At 36.5% G+C, this 20,814-nt stretch overlaps 1 non-coding gene across 1 annotated transcript; it reads right to left on the minus strand.

Moving 5' to 3' along the window:
* Positions 1–8,576: 8,576 nt before the first annotated feature.
* Positions 8,577–8,652, minus strand: Trnak-cuu (transfer RNA lysine (anticodon CUU)). Its single transcript has one exon. It is a non-coding gene; the product is annotated as a tRNA-Lys (tRNA).
* Positions 8,653–20,814: the final 12,162 nt, after the last annotated feature.

Raw genomic sequence — 20,814 nt, forward strand, 5'->3', positions numbered from 1 at the left:
TCAGGAAGCTCTAGACATACAGTCTGATGCTTAGCTGGGTTTCTTGTTTCCCTTTTCATTCATTCTGGAACCTCATCCCACTGGTGGTACAGCCTGCATTCAAGGTGGGTGTTTCTCCGTTAAACATCTCTGGCAATACTGTTATAGCCATTCCCAGAAATCTATTTTCTAGATAATTCCAAATCTAGTTAAGCTGGCAGTCAAGTTTAACCAGCACAGAAGGCCAAGGGCAGAATGCAGTGATGCTTTTGTCTTTGTTAATTGTGTTATAGATTTGAATGAAAAATCCTAACATTAAGTTTACATTTTTTTTTCACAAAGGAATTCAACAATCTGATATAATCACTTGAAAAAAATTGTAATGATTATTTTTTCCAAACCAAGGGTATTTTGTATACAGCTAAAGTCAGAGAAGAAACAAGTAAATTTAAGTATAGATAAGTCCAGAATAGCTTATGGTGCAGTCTTGCAAATGTTTGTGGTTATGTGCTTTAAGTTTAAAATTATTTAGGGAAATTTTTTGTAACCTTTCTACTAGATGTTAGGCTTCCTTGGTTGGATAAAACTAAGTTTAAAATTTCATAACATTTCATGTACTTACTGTTTCTTCCAGGGGTTATTCAAATGGTAACCATACTGGAGGAGTTCCATGGTCTGTCAGCCTTGAAATAATTTTTTCCTCTGCCAAACTTTAGCAAAACGTAATCTACTTATGACATGGGACATATGAACATGTTCAAATTTACATTAAAATTACGTATATATATTTGTCTACTCTGTGAGAGTTATTTGAAGGCATAAAGGTTTTGGGATCAATTTTCTATCATGTCTATAATTTAGTTAAGCTTCTTGGCATGGCAGGCATTCTGAAAACACAAACCTGCTCTCATTTATTCCAGCTTGTAAAAGGAAACCATCTTTATATGACTGGAAAAGACGGGGATGAGAACAAAGTGATCTTGCATTATAGAAAAACTCTCAGTCTTTAGCAAAATGTTGTATATTTTCAAATGTGTTCCTTCTTCAGGCAACTGCTGCTTTGACCTACACTAAAGCTTCATCATCAGGCACAGGCTCCCCATTTCCTTGATTTATTGCAAAGGATTAAAGTGCTCACTGGTATTTACTTTTGATGATTTATGCCTAGATTATATTTACAGTCAATGTGAAAGAAATATTGAAGGGTGTATTCACACCAACATTTTTCAGAAACAGCCTGGCTGAGAGCAGATTGGCAGCCCATAATAGAATGACTCTCTTCCAGTAGCATCAGTCTCCTACATACTAATAGCAAGAAAGAGATGCTCCTTCCTCATTCCTTCATTTATTCAGCCAACCAGCAAGTCAATAGTCACATAGTAAACTGCAACAAAAGCTGGAGGAGCACATGTGGGCAGGAACTGTGTGCTATATCTTTAAGGTCTTTCTCGAATTGATTCCTTTACAATTAAAATAGAGTAGCATTCCTTTGTAGCATTTGTGCTAAGTTATAGAGCAGGTAGCCTCCTTATGTTAGAAAAACATACATTAACAAATAGTCCCCTCAAATCTGTTCAGCTTTCTGTTTCACTTTCCTCAATATTGTTATGTATATATCATCTTCAGATTTGAAAAAAAAAAGATAAAAAAGCATTTTCTTTTCACTAATAAGGTTTGAAAACACAAAGTTAAACAGTTTCCTGTGTGGCAGAGTTGCCTAGAGTATGTTGCTTTTCTGTTTGTTGTGACAGGACCTCCATGTGCTGCTTCGCTTAGTTGATTTATAATCCTCCTGCCAAAGTTTCTCCCCTGCTGGGATTACAGGCATGTATTGCAGTATCCATTGTTAGATTTTTAATATGTAAAGGCTTTTTATTTAAGTATAGCTTCATTTCTTGTAACTCACTTGTTGATACTTTTGAGAAACCAATGCATTACATTAAGTTTTTATTGTGCATATTTGAATGTCAAAGGTTAGACTGTATTTGCAAGTGTGTATGACAATTTATGCCATAACAGCTGCTTCATTCTAATTAACATCTTCGAAGTATCAGCTTCGCAAACTTTTTCACCAATAAAAGTGATGTGTAGGATGTTGCAATTAACGTGCTAATTGGATGTATTAGTAAAGGTGGCAGAAGCACCCTGCACATTGTGAAATAAAGTGTGCATTGCAGAAATGCCAGAGTCCACAAGTGTAGGAGTCACTGGGGAAGAAGAGTTTCAAAGGCACAGTTAGAAGAAGAGAGAGAGTGGCTCACTGGATTTACTAATAAGCCAGGTCTTAGAGAGAGGCTTCCAAGGATGGGTGGCAAAACCATTCTGGAAGGGACTTTCTGTTTCTGAGACAGCTGATGACCAACCAGACAGGCAGATGAGATAGAGAGCTAGACATGAACTGTGGATAAAGGGGGTTCTCTGGTTAACCTGCCCTTCTGCATCTGTAACTGCCCGACTTCCAAGTGGACTTCCAAGTGGCTTCTGGCATCCAAATATCTCACACACTCTTTATTTGGCCAACATTAACAAGAAAACACTTAGGGAAGGAGATTAAAGAAAATGACATTCCAACTCTGGCAGTTTGACTCATAATAAAAGTGTAACTGTGAGTGAAGGATGTGTTAGACCCCTGTCAGAAAATACACTTTTTACCTGGCATTTCTCCTAGGCTCCTGCCTGTGCTGTTACAGCTGGCTGAGTAATTTTGAACCAGGGGCTGTTGTGAGAAGGGGCTTAACTTTCAGATTAGTTTTCTTGTTTGCTAAGGGAGAAAAGCCTTGGAGTCTCTTGGATTTTCAAATTTAGGAGATAAAGTATCTTCAACTTACTCCTGCTCACACAATATAGTAAGATATAAGTTGTAAAGGCATGTTTAAGATTACATAGTAATGTAAGAAAAACTCAACATGACTCTGGGAAATCCATTAAGTTCTAGCTAGGACCACAATAAAAATGGATTGTAATCTCTAGTCATGAAGGAAAACTTAAAATGGAGAAAAATGTTTTCTTTCATTCTTGTCTAGAGAGACAGAAAGAGAGAGAGAGAGAGAGAGAGAGAGAGAGAGAGAGAGAGAGAGAGAGAGAGGGAGAGGGAGAGGGAGAGGGAGAGGGAGAGGGAGAGGGAGAGGGAGAGGGAGAGGGAGAGAGAGAGAGAGAGAGAGAGAGAGAGAGAGAGAGAGAGAAAAGAAAGAAAAATAAACAATTGCTAGTGTCATTTTTAACAAAATTATAGGGAACATTTTAACATTTTGCATGCTTGGTTTTTCTTGCTTTGCAATTTCTTCAGTGTGTTATACGAGATAAACTTGCTTCATTGGTGAAGTTAATTTCCATGTGAGTTTAATGATTGATAGAGGAAATGGTTTTGACAATATTGAAATGAAATTGCTTTTGCTATAATTAGAAGAGCATACATATGCAACACAGGTACTTTCTCAAGAATTAATGGCACACTTACTGTGTGCCAGTAGCTCCGCTAACATTGTCTAAAGAAACAGAACCAATAGGCTAGTCTGGTGTTCAAACAGCATACAGGTTGCATTTCTGTAAGATGTGTTCTACCGTAGAATTAGTCACCTCTTTGGAAAGTACAGTCAGCACAAAGAAAGGATCTTCAAATGGTGACATCAAGAAGGAGGTGACTCTTCCTGTTCATTCTCTTTGCTTCAGTTTAGTAAAAACCAGCTTGCACTTGTTTGCCCAGGTGATAAGAACACAAACAGAAATTTTTTTTTTTTTTTTTTTACAGAAAATCCCTTTAGTAGAGGCTGGTGGACTGAGTGCTCAGTGGTGCTTCAGACAAATGACATGGTAGCAATTAGACATGCAAAGTGATGAATAAGACACAGGCTTTGCATCGTTCCCAAATTTTAAGTCTGGATTGAACATATGCCTGAAATTGACTCACGAAACTATGAAGCCATTGTAAGATAATACAGAGAAACATCCGATGGTCAAGAAAGCAGGTTCCTTTCTCCAGTTCTTAATGTTAAGATGGCTAAATATAAAAGTGGAACCCAGGAAGCAAGATTTATGAACAGGAAAGAGTCTTTATAGAAAGCATGAAAAAAAAATAAGAGGCAGCAACCTGTTTTAGTTCAGAAAACAAACTATCTAATTTTGTTATTCAAATGAGCTGAATGAAACAGGAGAGCAGAAGAAAAGGCTCCCAGGAACTAGTGCCATTCTGAATATTTTGTTTTCATTTTCATTTTTTCAGACAGGGTCTTATATTGCACAGGCTAATCTTGGTCAAACTCTAGATACTGATCTACCTACTACATTTCCCAAGTCCTGGGATGACAGCTATGAACTCCCACATCTAGATCAGGTTTTTAAAGTTTGTTACTTTCTTGTGGTATCACTGAAAAGTAGTGTAATTTACCTTATATAATATTGATCATATTTTTATCAATTAGTAAATATGTTTGGTTTTGATTGCATTTTTCACATCCCTAAAGGTACACTGTGTTTCTTCATTGCTGACATTTTTTTGTAATACTTTCTTCCAAGATTACAATATTCCCTCATTTCACCATTCCTCTTAAGCAGGAAGATTAACAATTCTAATTAGCTATAGGAAGTCCCTAAAACTGACCAGACTCACTAAGCCCCTCACTACCAGACTAAGGAAGTCAAGCTACTGAAGTTGCTCTTGGACAAAGAAAATTGCAAAGAAGACTCTGACATGATCTTAGCATATGTATATACCTTTATTAATGGTAGGCTTGTATACATATATTTTGGGGGGCTGAACTAGGGAAATATATATATATATATATATATATATATATATATATATATATATATATTGGAGAGTGGGAAGGAGTTCTTCTTAGGGTGAAGTTTCATATGCTGAGGCTTAAGATATTGGGGATACCTCATTTGTATAAAGAGGCATTCTAGGAAGTTGAACTTGTAATTTCACCAGGGACTATGTGACATTTCCAAGGTAGAGTGTTGGTTGGGTTCATAAGATCAAGTGGAGAAGAGGAAGCCCCCCCATCTATGAAAAGGGAGCTCTCCATTATTGGCTGAACTTAGGAAAGCTGTCCAGACAAGATAGACTGCAACCTTAGTAGTGAGGTGCCAAAGGAGATCAAATCTAAAGATAGTGTTTGATCACTTTCTGACACTAGACCTTGGGTGGAATTATCTTTCCCCGACCCCTTGACCTTTTTCTTTTACTATATTATATGTGTTGAAAGCTATTTTGAAAGATGGATCAAAAATACAGCCACCATCATGTATTTTAGAATTCACTTAATTTTCTTCTGAAATAAGATCTGGGCCTCCATTAATGGTTAATACTAATGTCTAGAAATGAAGGCTGGCATTGCTGGTCTTTCTTTGTGTGGTCTCTGTGACAGGAGCTCTTCGTTTAAACTATTTTAAGGTTTGAGCTCATATCATTAATGATTCAGGTGCACTAATCAAATAATAAACCTCAAATCCACACTGATTTCAATCTTTATTCAGGACACCAGGGAAAATAATCAGTGTTTGCTGAAGGAATGAAGAAAATTGGAAAGGAAATAAGCGTTATTTTTAAAAACCCTTTGGAATATATTGCATAGGGAGAAAAGTTTGACAGCTTTTTTAAAAAGATAATTGACAGCTTTTCTTAAAAGCATTATTTTTCTTATTACTTATGGCAATCATAACACAAGGCACTTAGAGCTTTCTGTATAAAAATAGTATGCCTTTAATTGTTTTATGAATGTTACTTAAGTTTTCTCTTGTTGAATGACAAGACTTAGAAGTCATGTGAGTGTTTCTTGTGCTTTTTTTTTTTTTTTTTTTTTTTTTTTTTTTTTTTGCTTTGTTTGCCTTCTAAATAAAGGAAGGGTATAAGGTTGGAAGGATGAGGAAGTGAGAAGGGAAGTTCCTTAGTTCTTTTTCTTATGTATGCTCAGCTGGCAGCAGTGAACATTCAACAGCACTATCAATGTCTTTTCGGAACTGATAGGAACAAAACACAGACAATAATAGTAAAAGTCACAATTATAGTTTTAAGAGATTTGTATTTATATTAAGTATTTAGAATTATTTATTATAAATTTAAATTTTCTCTTCAAGATGGAAGAAGGGAAGCTCATAAGTCTCCATAAACTGAAGGAGGGTATAGGATTTTAAAATGCCCCTCATTATAAAAGCAATATGCAATTAATGGAGACAGAGGCAGCTATGGTCAGGGGACTCGAGAGAAGCAGTTTTGTAAGTCCTTGCCCATGCTTTTCAGTGATGCAAGTATCTTTGAGAGATCCATATTCCTACAAGAAACACTACATCCATCTCCAGCCATGCTCCTGCAAGTAACTCCCCACCCCTACCTACCCCCAGAAAAAAATCTTACTGATTGACCAATCTAGACATTGATAGAATTTATCTGTCATTGGTATCCTACCTAGTGTCACTAGATGTTCATGTCTCCCAGAAAGTTATGCAGCATAGGTCCTATGTACACAATATTATATGCATTTAATTCAGTAAGTCGTCACATCAGAATTATTATCCTTAGGCTTAGAACACCACTCAGTTCAAAGGAACATAGTTCTAAAGAGTACAGTTTTATGTACTATTATGTAATAATGTTGTTTTGACCTAGAATCTATCCAGATGTCTTTTTCCTCACTTTGCAAATGTAATTACTATTCATGCTTTGTCTATTTCATTTTTAAAAATATTTACAAAGTTCATAATTGCCATTGGTCTCCATCCCTTAATTAGCCTTTGCTTTTATCTCTCCTTTATTTCAAAACCATTTCTCCTTTAGAGCATTGAAGAGTCAACAGACAGCCATAGGCTTATAACAACTTAAATACATATATTTCAGAGTCTTCAGGGTATGACAAAATATAAGTAAGAGTGTAAATGGTATTTTAAGTCTTATTTAATGCATCTATTAGTTATTATTATTCCGACTGTCCCAACCCCATATAATTGTGGCACAATCCTATTATTTTGTAAATCAGCTTTAGCAAAATTCCTGGGAAAATTACCCCTAATCTATTTTTTCTATAAGCTAGATTGTTTATTTCCCAGCTGCCCTCCCCAAGTACTTGCTGTTTGAATCTTGCCTGGGTTATTTCTGTTCCATCAGCCTGTCCTCAAGAGGCATTTCTCTTCACCATGTGCTCCTGTTCCATCATGCCTAGTGGACAATTCCTGTTCTCTTCTTATTTTTCCTTCTTCTCCTTCCTCATTTTCTCCCTCCTCATGGTTCTTTCCTATGACCTCCAGCCTTGTAGCCTAAACCGTAACTACTTCTATTCACCTCAGTAATTTGCTGTCAGCCACATTTATTTAATCAGTCAAAGAATAAGAAAAGCAAAGTTTACAAAGCATTATTTGGTGTACATGAAGATATGCTCATTAGGGGTAACCAGATCTTAAGTGCCAGTATTCAGCATTTGGATATACAGCAGCAGCAGAACAACCCCCCAAAATCATACAAAAATGGATCTGGACTGACTACCATAATCCAGTCCAAAGATAGAAACATTAAACTTGTAAGCTAGCCCATCTCTTTGGAAGATGTAGGTTACTGTGTCATGGCTTGGTGCTTCTGTCCTGTTTCAGCCTTTCCTCTTCTGGCTTTTTCCTCCTGTCTGTCATGATGTGAGCTTAACTGTTCTGCCAAGAGGTGATATGATACTTTCCTGAGTGACAAGCTTAGATGTCTCAACATATACTGACCATTGACAAAAGATTTTTAAATTGTTAGCAAAATATACTTTCTTTCCTTAAGTTCCTTATCTCAGGGATTGTACTATAGCCCAATGAGTCTAATACACGGCTCTTGAAATGCACAGGCAGTAATTCATTTTTATGAAATCTGTACTTCACAGTAAATAGTGATTGAGAAATTCTTGACAGAATAATTTCAACTATGTATCATCACACCCCACCACACACACTCACACATATGTATATGAACATCATGACATGGGTCTTAGAACTGAATATTGATTATTACTGAAGTCATAAAATGATGATTTGACCACAAACTTGTTAAGAAAAGATCAGGAGACACATCAGCAAATCCACTGATGAATCATAGTATGTTAGAAATCAACTAGAAACCATATAGTTTCTGAAGTAATCTGCTAAATTACACAAAATATTCTATGTAGTATTATCAGAAAATAATATATTGTTGTGGATAGCCCCAGCCTTTTGTTTTCATGGTATTTCCACTCCTGGGAGGGGCTGCAGAGAAGGAGTGAATCTTGTGAACCTTCTGTCCAATTGAATTATAAAATAAAGGTTAGAGCCAGTGATTGGGCAGTAGAAGGGGAGGTGGAGAAAAAGGGGAGGAGTCTGAAGAGGAGGAGGGAGAAGAGGAGTTGCGGGGAGAGGTGAGGGAAAGAACAGAGAGTGAGAGGAGCTGTTGGAGCTGTTGGTGGAAGGACAAGGAGGAGGAGAAGAACTTGGCTTAGAAAACCACAGGTTTTAAGGAATCTCATAGCTGGGGAATAGAATAGTACAATGGTAAATCTGCCCAATCCAAGGCTTGCAGTTTATAATCATAAATATTGAGTTGTGTTTTCCTTGACTGGAAGTGTTTGGGTCAGAGATTTACCCTAACAAATTGGTGCCTAACGTGGGGCTCGAACCCGTGACCCTGAGATTAAGAGTCTCATGCTCTACCAACTGAGCTAGCCAGTAGACAATATATGACAAGTCAAACCAAAATATTAGACTTTATCTGTGTTTTTACACAAAATAATAGAAAACAGATTCATACTACAAAACACATGGAATTAAGCACTCAAATAAATATATTTGTGTGTGTGTGTGTGTGTGTGTGTGTGTGTGTGTGTGTGTGTAGTTTGAGATGTTTTGAGGCCATAGAGCCTTCAGTAGCCTTGGACTCCCTAAGTAGAGCAAGCTGGTCTCAAACTCAGAGATGTATTTAGCTTCTGCTCCCAATGTGCTCCTGGTACTAAGAGTGTATGCCACCATCCTTTGCTTTCATTTTATTTTAAAGTGTGTGTGTGTGTGTGTGTGTGTGTGTGTGTGTGTGTGTGTGTAAAGTGTTCAGAAAAATAGGTGTCAGATTTGTTAAAACTGTCCCACAGGTGTCTCTGTACTTCCTTGTATTGGGAACTAGATATGGATGTTCTGTATAGAAGTAGACACTCTTAAGCACTGAGACATCACTCCAACTACAGCCATTTATTTTTAAATGAGGCCATATTGATGAAGTTGATAGAGATTTCTCATCTTCATTAGGTTCTTGTTGTACTTTCCTTTAAGAACAGAGTAGGCAGCCTTTCATTCTTCTACTGTAGCATGACGACTCATCTTGCATGGAGAGGGCACTTGTTTGCATAGAAATCAAAGACTCTCAGCAGAGTGTGGCAGGAAGCACAGCATACTTGTGGGCAAAGCAAGACCATCGCAGTGAAAGGTCTTGTTTCAGCTTGTGATTTTGTCACAGGTCCAGGTTGGAAAGATTTGTCTGCCTTATGTAATTAGTTGTATTTCCCAGTAAACCTGAAATACTGCAATGTTATCTTTTTCTCTTATCCTCAAATGAAGAGTATAGAAAAATCATAATATTCAACATATTCATAATTTTAGCTTATTTTTTAAATTTTAGCTTATTTTAACTGACTTGTCCAGCTATATTTTCCATTCACCGCAGTAAAGAGATAGGCTGCTTCAATAAATTCATGTTTTCAGAATAAGTACTTCTACACCACAACTTTAACCAAATAATCAAGGGAAATTGGAGTCACTTTGCTGGCTGCACGGGTAAAAGTCAACAATTATGTTTTTATTTTTAAAATAGATGAATTTGACTGCATAACAATAAAAATTAGGACTAGAGAGACGGTTCAGTGGTTGGGAACACTTGATGATTTTGGAGGGAACTGATCTTGGGTTCCTAGCACCCACATGGTGGTTCACATCAACCTGTATCCACAGCTCTAGGGCATCTTGCACTCTCTTTTGATCTTAGGCACCAGAAACACATTTAGTATGTTAATTCCAAAGATATGAGGACAAAGTCCACTCACCAAAATCATCAAGGCCAAATTAATTACAGCAAGCTTATATATTCATATTCACAGGTTGCCTCCCTATAAAGTGGGGTTCAAGAAGGTGGCATTGGATACAAGGAAGACAAGGTTTTTTAAATAGATTAAGAACAGGTGGTTTCAAATAGTCATAGTTACAAGAGCAGAACATAGACATAACAAGTTAGTCTTAATGGCCTCCTGAAATAGAAATGATTGCAAGGTGGTTGTACAAAGATAATCATAAAAATGGGTACTGATAACAAGGTAGTCCGAATCACATTTTGAAAAAAGAGTAGGGTTACACGATGGTTATGATAACTTTAGAAACAATGACACTGTTGGCATTTCCTGGAATAGAGAGTATAGAACAATGGTAAAGGTTGTAAATAGTAAAGAACAAAGTAAACAAAGTAGGGCTTGATGCTCGAGAAACAGAGGTTTAATCATAAAACGGAATGGGCCTAGGTTTTTAAAAAAACTATATGATGTTTTTTAAGCCTAAGATGGAAGCAGGCAAGTTTATCAGATATATAAACTTCCATGTAGGCAAACTTAACACATAAAGTAAAAATAATTAAATACGGTTTAAATTAAAGAAAAACAACAACAACCATGTGTGCAATGAAGTTGACAAATAGTTATAAAATAATCAAGTCTATAATACACACAAATCACAACTAATAGAGTAAAAGAAAATACTGCACATCATATGGCACATTTGGTATAGCTTTGCTGTTCAGAATATATAAAATATTCATGTAACACAAATACAGAACTAATGAAAGATTGCTCATAGTGCTTTAACATACATTTCTGCCTTTTGTTTGTCCATCTGCATGGGTAAATGAATCAGTTCATTACAAAGGAGTATGTCAAGACCTCCAACAAACTCTCTTGTTAAGTAGAGCTAAGGGTATTACTTCTACTATCACAAGGACGGTAAAGTACTTTTCTAACAACCTCAGTGGTATCTCAAAGAGGGAAATAGGGGGAAATCCTCATAAAAGTATAAGATATGTTTCAAGTAGCTTAGCATCTTTCCAGACAGAAAGATTACTATAGATGAGCAAATTTTGTGTTATAACAATTTTGGGTTGATGAACACTATGTGAGTGCCAAAGTGAATCTCAATAAATAACACATTATTTGGTTGGCAAGCTGTAGGCCAGGTGAGAAATATATTGTCTGGAAAGGTGAGCTGTTTGCTCAGATGAGCAAACTATTTTTCTTAGACAAATTGGTTGCAGAAATTTTTTGAGGCAGTTATACTGTTTATTGATCAGTGCATTTGTATTCCAGCTGGTACTTTCCATTATTATTATATAATATTGTTATGCCATATGTGGGAAAAACGGTTTCAGCTCCTTGTCCTGCTTGTTAAGCTGAGAGTGTGGGCCTGGCCTCAATTCCTACTCTCCCAATGTCACTCTTTAGCCTCGACTCAGGAAGTGGGAAGTCATTTTTGCTGTGCCCACTTTCCCAGGGAGGTTTCGGCTTGTAAAACAAGCAATGTGTTTTCCTGTTCTTGTGAAGTAATTGTAGTTAGAGTTGAGTTAGGCATGGTATGATGACATGTAGCCTCACAATATTACTGTTAAAGACATCATGCCTACAGATATAAGGATTATGATGCCACTGTGCAGCAGTTTCAATCTGGAAGCCTAGAATGTTAAAGGATATATATATATATATATATATATATATATATATATATATATATTCACATGTATTGCCACAAGCAACTGAGCAATTGGCTCATGTTCACACAGCAGATTGGTGAACAAGTGGGACTCAAATATGATTACAGTAAGAGTCTGAACATACTTGGCACCAGAATAGTTCTAAGCATGGTTTCTTCCAGTCCAAAGGCCAACTCACTTGAATTTCACAATCAGCATATGTTGAAAATAAAAAAGAATCATGTAAAAGAAAAAAATCCTGTTCACTTTGAGAGGGTCAGCTTTTGTTCTACTCAAAACTTCAACTAATAAGTTAAACTTAATTCACATTGGGGCAAGAATTCTGAGTTATGTACACTAGATGTTAATGTTAATTTACTCAGCAAATATATCTTCCATAGAAACACATAGATTATAAATCTATTGATAATGGTGCATACTGTATCTCAGAAAACTTGTCACATATATTTAATCATCACAATAAAAACCCACCTAGGTTCATTTATTTGCTATAATTTTTATAATAAGTAAGATACAAGAAATTTATAAGAATATAAGGATAACTTTCTTCTAAGACAGTACATATTCCTCTGTGTAAAGTTAATATCTCACATACTGATTATATTGATTTACATCAGTAAACTCCATGGATTCTTTCATGCCTTCATCTTCTTGCAGTATGCTGAATTATATAGACTTTATTAGGATGCATGATTCAATATAATCTAATCTAAAATAAAATTTGAATTTTCATTACAATAATAGGAGTAAGTGAAGTTAAGGATACTAAAGTATTAAGTTGATTTCTTTGAAAGTATTTTTTTTTAATGAGCCAGTAAGATGGCTGAGTGAGTAAAGGAATTTGCCTCTGAGCCTGATGACCTGAGGTTAATTTTTAGCATGAATAGGGTAGAAGTGAACCAACTTCCCAAAGTTGTCATGCAAAAATGCTATAGTGTACACACACATGCGCATGTGTGCACGCGCACACACACACTAAAAATATTGTTCATAATATGTAATTAAACTAATAGTATAGTTTCTTTTCTCCTTGTTGTGACCAAATATTTAGCAAGAAACTGTTTAAGATGGAAAGAAATTATCTTGGCTCATAGTTTCAATATAATCAATCATGCCAGAAACATGAGGCAAGTGGTCACATTGTATCTCCAGCCAGGAATCAGATGGAAGTAAGACTGCAATATTATCATCAAGGTTCATCCCCAGTCACACCCAGCCTCCAGAAAGTATCCACCCACTTAACCTTCTTTAGCCTTCACAAATAGCCTCACCAACTGGAGATCAAGCATTTAAATTTGTAAGACTGTATGGGTCACTTCACATATGAACCACAAAATTAGCAACAGAGTCATTAAAACTATATTGAAGTCTATTCAGAGTACAATACTCTGTTAGAAGGTAGATTTATTTGAAAGGAGCAATTGGAATTAGTGGGTATCAAAACCACAAATAATTAGGTCACAAGGATGGATAGGAATAAAGGGACAAAATAAGCAAATGAAGCTTGTCAGAATCAAGTTTTGATTTAGGGATCTAAAATAGGTAAGTTTTACTTTCGTTTGTTTTCCTTTTTAAAATACTTGGTAGAAGATAAAGAGATAATTCATGTGGTAAGAACACTATGTGTAAACATAAAGAATGGTGTTCAAATCTTAAGACATTTCTGGTTACATGGGCTATGACACAAACAATATACAGGGTAAATATAGGATCACTGGAGCTTGGTGGCTGCCAGCCTAGCTGCAGGTTCAGTGAGATACTCTCTGTCAAGGACAAAAGGCATAGAAGGTAGAGTAAGAAATATGATGTCCTACTTTGGCTTCTGTCTACATGTACAAGAACACACACCTACATTCATACATGTTCACACAAGCACATAAGACACAAATATATATACATACACATATGCAAAAAAAGAAAAAGAAAACTTTTCTCCATGTGCTTTGGCTAAGAATTTCGAAGAAGCAATTTTGTGGAAGCTTAGTTGATTTTCATATGCTGCTATACACGAAATAAATTCATTCAATGAATATATTTTCACTCTAAGTACCTCTCATAAGAAGCAACATGCTAGAATTCAAAATTGTTATAAATGTCAAATGTATTTTTAATTATGTTTGGTCTTTTTCTGATTATTTTTATGTGTACTTGACACAAGCTAAAGTCACTAGGGAAGAAGAAACCTGGATTGAAAAAAAAAAATAACCCCACTAGAATGGTTTGTAGGTAAGACTATGGCCCATTTTGATGACTGATGTGTGAAGGCTTAGTTCCCTGTGGGTAGTACCATCTCTAGGTAGTGGTCCTGGACTTTATAAGAAAGCAGGTTGAACCAGACAAGCAAAGGAAGCCATGGTCTCAGCTTAAGTCTCTGCTTCTACGTTCATGTCCTGTTTGATGACTTGGCTTTCCTCAGTGATAGAATGGAATATGGAAATGTTTGCCTCCCCGAGCAATTTTAATAATGATTTTTTGTCTTGCTTTGTTTTTATTTTTGTTTTTGGTTTGTTTTGGTTTGTTTTTTCAAGAATGGATTTCACTGTGTAGCCTTGATTGTCCTGGAACTCATTTTGTAGACCAGGCTGGCCTTGAACTTACAGAGAGATCCACCTGCTTCTTCCTCCTGTTTGCTGCCTGGCCTGATAATGTTTTTATATCACAGCAATAAAAACGTTAACTAAGACAGATACAATTATGATATTCAGAATAATAAATACTATAGATTTATTTTTAGAGCAACACCATGTCAGGATAAGGACCTTATTCAGATCTAGTACCAACTTACATGGAGATAAAAGTCTATCTGTCAGCATTTCATAGTGAACCCAGATGTAATTATAGGAAGTGGCTGCTGTACTTGGAGCATTGACCACAAACTTAGGTGTTCTTCTGGCTCCTTTTTTTTTTTTTTTTTTTTTTGATAGCCTGTTTTAAGAGATGTAAGCTCATGTCTGCTCTGCCACAGGGCATGGGTACTTGAGCAGGCAGAACTTGGGGAGCTTGACTATGCTTTTCCAATAGCCAATGTTGTGTTGTGGCAGGTGCTGGCCTATAGGGAAGCACCAAGGCACCACCCCTGGAGTGGGAAATCACAGTCAGAGACAGGGGACAGCCGGAGAGGTGCTTTGAGTGTTCCTAGGTCTGCTTGGAGGCCAAGGCCATGGCGTTCTTAGACTCTTGGACATCCAGGTACTGCTGAAAGTCACAGAACAGAGAACAGAATTGGGGGCCTACAGATGGGGACAGAGGTTAACCTGGGGCTGGAGAATGGGGGAGGTAGGAGGGGGAGTTCTGACTTGTCCCGGCATGTAATTGTCCTTAGCTTGGTGGAGGTAGGCTTGGTGGAGGTAGGCTTGGTGGAGGTAGGCTTGGTGGAGGCAGGCTTGGTGGAGGCAGGCTTGGTGGAGGTAGGCTTGGTGGAGGTAGGCTTGGTGGATGTTGTGGCTGGGAGCACAGAGAGGCCTTCTATAGATTAGGATGTGCCTTCTTCATGGCTGCCCATGGCAGATCTTGATGAACAGAGCCATTCCATGGTTCTAAACAGTTTATTATCATGGCAGAAAATGGATTCATAAAATCCTACCCAACTTCTCAGCATGAGTCTGAGATTAAATACCTTTTGCAGGGAGGAATGTCTGGGAAGAGAAGCTTATTGTCTAAGCCCTCTGGGCTGCTAGGTATATCACTAGCATGGAGAGCTCTGTTTTGGGGCCTATGTGACCATAGGACACATTTCTTTTATGTGAGAAGCATGGCATGTGTCCAAAGTCAGGAGTCTGTTAGGGGGCTAAAAGTCACCTAAGCCTCAGGTGTATGCCCACCGAGTCTCCAGGTCTCAACCTGTTCTACCCTACCAAACTTCCTAGCATGGTTTTATGGCCCACAAAGAGATATGAGTTTTAGAGTTAGAAGTCAAGGTTAAGAAAGTTCTTACAGATGTTGGTAAGGTACCAGAGGCAATGTTTATTTGCTGAGCACCCCATATGATGAGTTCTGATTTTTGGCAGCTGCTGGAAAGATGGATTTGACACTTATTTTCTTCCTTGTAAAATTCTCTTCATACACTTAACACAAAAGATAATATCAGGCTGTAGGCAAAATATTTTTGTGCATTGTGTAAATATATCCTTGTGTTATTCAAATGCTGATTTGTCTGCTTTCATATCTTTTTTCAGTCCAGACTAGACTTGGCTTTGTAATGCTTATGTAAAGAATTTCTTGTTTTAATTTTTGTAAGCAGTGCTCATTATTTATTCTCTGCCTTGTCAATAAAAGCTGGTCACCGGCCGGGCACAAGAGAGAATAAGGTGGGACTTCTGCCAGTCAGGGTAGGAAGAAAGAGTATGAAAATTAAAACAGGCTGAGCCATGAGGAGGTAGGAGAAAAGACATCATGAGGGTTGAATTGGAGCCTAGATGGCTCTTCATGTAAGTATTTTGGGAATTTTGGTTGGGATGTAGTCAGATTAGTTTAGAGGATTAAAATATATCAAATGACTGCCCAGGTATTGAGATAAATCTTGGAAATAAATCTTACTCTCTCAGTGTTGTTATTGGGGAATTAGCATAAAGACAACAAGTTGATATATTAAATTAGAACACGTGTTTATATTAAAATTAACATTTACACATGGCACAGAACTTGGCTGGCATATTATTCGTACCCTTACAGTTCATGTTCAGACTATTAGACAGAGTTCTTAGTAAAATGCAGAGGAGACCGCTCCTGTGAGGCTGTGAACTACTTACAGGCATTTTTCCCCCACTGCAGTCCCCACTCCCATGAAGATACAGAGCAAAGTGGCCTGTGTGGAGATTCCTGCTATTCACACAAGATCAGTTACTTAGCAACTACAGAGTCTCAGTCAGAAGCTCAGGTGCTTCCAGAATAGATCTCTGGTTAAAAACAGAAAACCCTGGAGAAACAAAACAAAGCAGTTTTTGTTGTTGTTGTTTGTTTTAAAGTCTCAGCTAAATAGAAAAACTGACTCTTCAAACAGAGCAGCCACACAAGCACTTCCCAAATGCAGCAATTTCTCAGACAGATGACACTAAAGAGGGAGGCCCAAGCAGTGAGTACTTATACTGCCTAGACCCAAGCTGAAGGGGCTAATGCTAGTCACACCCAGGCTGCCTAAGGACTTTTTTCCAGTACCTTGGACTCAACAATTTGCAAGAGCAGGGGAGTCATCAGGAATCTGCAGGGGCAGTACCTCTTTTCAGATGGAAGGCAAGAGTATCACCTACGAAAGAGAAGAGAGGGACATGGTAAATCACAATATAGTGTCTGAACTGAACTACAGAGGGAACTGAAAGACAGAAAAAAATCCAAACCCAGCCAAACTTCTGGTAAAGTTTAAAAATGTTTGAAATTATTATTTAATGCTAAAAAGAAGCTGTGCATAAAATTTCATAGGAAAAATATGTACTTTCAAAATAAAGGGAAAAAGTGAAGGATAGAAAGGGAGAAAGAGATAAAATGTTTTCAAAGATATATAAATGCTTAAAATAAAATAGTAAATAAACAAATAAATAAACTGAACATAGACAGTCAAAAAATACAGAATTTAAATAATAAATTAAGGTCTTCATAGAGAGACTTAGAGAAAGTAATGTATTTTCCACATCAAACTATGGAAAACATTGTAAAAGAGGGCATCTTGGTCCCAGATGTTATAACTGTCAACATACAAATAATATGTTCATTAATAACTGTAGTTCTATATATTCTTTTAAAATTAGATGCTAGAATAGAGGCCATAAAACAAAGATTTATAGGTCAGAGTACACAACAGAGAGAGGAAAATGAAACATGAAGTTAAGGCTTAGTAAAGACATTAAAATAAAAGATACAAAAAAGGTACTATAAACCAACATGGTCAGAATAGATTTTATATTTATATAAAAGGAATAATTACTAGCTAAATGTCTATTTATATGCTAAATTAACAATTCAGATTTGATTCAGGAGTATCACATTAGAACAATGTCATATTATAATTTATATATTTCATCTTGTAGAGTTTAAGGAATTAAGATATACACATGTTGTTGATATATTATACAATTGATACGTATCCAGAATTCTGATGGGCTTCTTCCACTGGCTGCTGTGACATGCATTGATACAGGTTTATGGTTTTCATCAGTATAAATCTTTATAAATTGATACAGAATTTAGTATTTATTTAAACATGATATATATAGGGCTCAATTCTTATATAGGTATCATGCCTGTACAACTCATTTAAAAATATAAGATTTAGTCCCAGTCCTTTTAATACCTGCTGTTACAAACTGTTTAAAATAAATAATGTGAACAAATAATAAATCAAACTTGTGGTCATGTTAGGTACTAGTCTGGATTTATCACAGAAATAAGTATCCTGTGTTGAAGAGATAATAGTTAGCTGCAAATAGTCTGGGTTTGCCTGTTCAGATAGGCTATGAATAGATAGATGGTCTTCCAAAATGTCATAGACTCAAAGAATATGGCATTTAAACATAATTTTATTAATTTAAGGTTTTTTTTGACATTGAGACATGTCAACTTCTGGCTATACATTTGAGTTAGGAAAAGTTGATGACTATCAAAATCTTAATATGGCATTGCTTCAATATGGGGAAGCTTGCCACCAGGCAAAGAAAAATGCCTTAACTTCACCTGCAGACAAAATATTGTCCAAAAAACAAAATGAAATCAGGATAGTCGATTTCCACATTCTACCAAGTCAGGGTAAGCAAATCCATCATAATTCCTGCTTTTTATAAGATCTATAATATATTCTGGGCCAGAAGGCTCCAAATAGATGTTCCAATGTTATAGAAATTATTGAGAACTGTCCAGGCAATCAGCAGTCTCTGTCATTTCAATAATATTTGGAGGCTGAATTCCTATACTTCCTGTGTACTCAGGTAATATTTATTTTTCCTCAGGTTTCTAATGGTAAAGAGTAGATCATTATAGTTTTACAATTAAACTTAAATTGTTTAACATATAAAAAGACATATTAGGTCTAAGAAGATATTTTTCAGTTAATAATACAAGTTAGAAAATAATTGATCTGATCTACATACAGAACTCTGAATTCACCAGGATAGGATAGATAATAGAATACTTTCTCCCGAGTTTCCATATATTTATACTTTTTGAATCTCTGTACTTAGTTTTCATAATAGTTTCATAATTGTTTCTACTATATGTGTTTTAGGTAAAGTTTTACTACTGTGGACACCATAAAAAATTCTCAACTGAGGAAACTTGAATGGCCAAGAAGCACCTAAAGAAATGTTCAACAGTCTTAGTCATCAGGGAAATGCAAATCAAACAACCCTGAGATTCTACCTCACACCAGTCAGAATGCATAAGATTGAAAACACAGGTGACAGCAGATGCTGGTGAGGATGTGGAGAAAGAGGAACACTCCTCCATTGTTGGTGGGATTGTAAGCTGGTACAACCACTATGGAAAGCAGTCTGGTGATACCTCAGAAAATTGAACAGAGTGTTACCTGAGGCTCCAGCTATACCACTCCTGGGCATACACCCAAAAGAAGTTTCAACATACAACAGGGACACATGCTCCACTATGTTCATAGCAGCCTTATTTATAATAGCCAGAAGTTGGAAAGAACCCAGATGTCCTTCAACAGAGGAATGGATACAGAAAATGTGGTACATTTACACAATGGAGTACTACTCAGCTATTAAAAACAACAAGTTTATGAAATTCTTAGGCAAATGGATGAAGCTTGAGAATATCATCCTGAGTGAAGTAACCCAATCACAAAAGAACATACATGGTATGCACTCACTGATAAGTGGATATTATCCCAAAAGCTCACAATACCTAAGACACAATGCATAGACCACATGAAATTCAAGAGGAGGAAGGAAGACCAAAGGGTGGGTTCTTTGGTTCTTTTAAGAAGGAGTATCAAAATACTCAACTAGAGCTTCCAAGGTCTAAACCTCCAGCCTGAGAATACAAAGGGAGGGACTCATGGCTCCACCTGTATAGATAATTGAGGGTGGCCTTGTTAGGCATCAGTGGAAGTGGAGGGCCATGGTCCCTGAAAGTTTGGATCCCTAGTGTTGGGGAATGCAAGAGCATGGAGGCAGGATTGGGAGGGTGGTGGGAGCACACCCTCATAAAAATAGGAAGAGGGGGTATGGGATAAGGGGTTTTGGGGGTGAATGGAAGAAGAGATAACAATGAAAGGTAAATATGTAAGATATCCAATTAAAAAAGCAGACAATGGGTCTGGCAAAAAAAAAAAAAAGATAGTTTACTTATTTCAAATGATTTTCAAAAGTTTCCAGTAGATGCTTATTGACTGAGATCTTATTTTAAGCTCTTCACAAAAGAACTTAAGTCTCTGTTTAATAATCTCAAAAGAGATGCAAATACTAATTTCCCTCAACAATTAATTGACAAAAGAGGAGTAATTTTACAAAAAGTAGAAGAAGCTCTCATTAATTGATATATAGATTGATTAATTGTTGGCTGTTTTATAGTAGTCCTTTGATAAAAGAGATTATTAATAAAGATTTATATATCTTTAAATAGTGTCTTCATGACTCTCTGAGTGTAGAAAGAGCGGCTGTTGGCACTTCTACCCTGATTTTACAAGAACTCTGAAAAATTGGCCTTAAAAACCAAAAAGGGGAAACTGTAACCCCAGAATGAGTCTCCCAAAAATACTCTCCATATTCCTTCTCTTAACTCTGTCTCAAGTTGGGAAGATGTCAGCTTGCTGAACTTGCATTTTACTAATGTGCTAAAGCTGGAAATCTTTTATCATCTGTTGAATTTATTGATGAAATGTCCCTTGATATATGAGGGACTTACTAGGCTGCAAAGATACCACTTGTATGCATCTGAAGATTTTTGTTTCTTCTATTTTACCAAAGAACAGTGGATCATATTTGTGTGTTTTTTCTTTTACTTTTCAGACCTCTTATTTTATCTATTGTAATTTAATTTGCTTACAGCACATGGTAACTAATAACTCAGGAAACACTCCAGGGACATGGGTACTCCAGAATCAATTAGAGTGAATTAACCACAACTCATATTATGGAGAGATATTTTGGGCAGTAGCA

Source organism: Arvicanthis niloticus, chromosome 4, assembly GCF_011762505.2.
Source record: "Arvicanthis niloticus isolate mArvNil1 chromosome 4, mArvNil1.pat.X, whole genome shotgun sequence".
Taxonomy (NCBI): Eukaryota; Metazoa; Chordata; class Mammalia; order Rodentia; family Muridae; genus Arvicanthis; species Arvicanthis niloticus.